Below are 1,206 nucleotides of genomic sequence, written 5' to 3' on the forward strand. Positions count from 1 at the left end.
AAGAGACAGGCGTGTGGCATGAGCTCAGAGTCCCAGGCTTTGGGGGTCCAGGGAGACAGGGGATCCCTGAAAGTCATTGGCCCGCTGACCTAGCAAAATTCATAAGCTTCGTAAGTGGGCTAGGGTCCTGGACTAGACGCATGAATAAAGAACAGGAGGCAGAAGCACGTCCCCCCGCACCCCCCGCAACCTGTCTGTGGATGCCATGTGACCAGCTGCATCGATCACATCAGGACCTCACACCCCTCTCCATGCCCTCCCTGCCACGACAGATTCAAACCAGAAGCCAAAAAGAAAGTTTTTGGTTTTTTTTTTTTTTTTTGATCACCGTGTAGGTCTCTTCTTTTGGGCCTGTGGTGAGGCAGCGCTTCCTGGCAGGAGCTGGGGAAGATCAGAAACATCTTTGTCACAAATCAGGAAGAAAGAGGAGGGGGCTGGAGTCCCACAACCACACCCGGGACCTAAAGGCCCCCATTAGACTCCACCTTTTAAAGATCCCACAGCTTCCCTGGGGACCAACCCTTTAATACTCCTGACCTTCAGGCCACTTGACAGCTAAAGTCTAGCAGTAGTCTGAACACAGATCAGCAAAAACCAAGAAGGTTGCTCTGGTTACAGAAGCTGAAGACTGGGGACTGTAGCTGACTTTCTTTGTAATGACAAACACCACGCATGGTGTGTACTCACTGAAGTCCCGTTTGCAAACCCAAACTCATTTCTACGACCCCTTTCTCTTTCACTCATGGGCCCCAAATCATGGGCATACGCTGAATTTTAGTTTATTCGCCACCAGAAGATTCCAATAATTAAAGTCAAAATAACATAGGTGTCCCCCCAAATCATGGGCATATGCTGAATTTTAGTTTATTTGCCACCAGAAGATTCCAATAATTAAGGTCAAAATAACATAGGTGTCCCGTGTGGATCCAGACAGGTTTAAAATGGCAGAGTCACCTAACGAGCTCTCGTCAGGCCAAACCTGAACAGCAAAGGGAAACCACTTTTCACGTGGCCAGCGAGGGCTGCATTAAATCTATTTCAAGAAATTATGATGTACCCTGGTAGAGAGAGAACATTTTCTTTCTCATTCTTGGTCAAGAGTTTCAGGAGATAACATAATAATTTCCAGAGAAATATTCAGGACTTTGTGGATCAGAGAGATTTTATATATATTATATATATTATATATATATAATATATTATATA

This window comes from Mastomys coucha, unplaced genomic scaffold (assembly GCF_008632895.1).
Source record: "Mastomys coucha isolate ucsf_1 unplaced genomic scaffold, UCSF_Mcou_1 pScaffold1, whole genome shotgun sequence".
NCBI classification, from domain to species: Eukaryota; Metazoa; Chordata; class Mammalia; order Rodentia; family Muridae; genus Mastomys; species Mastomys coucha.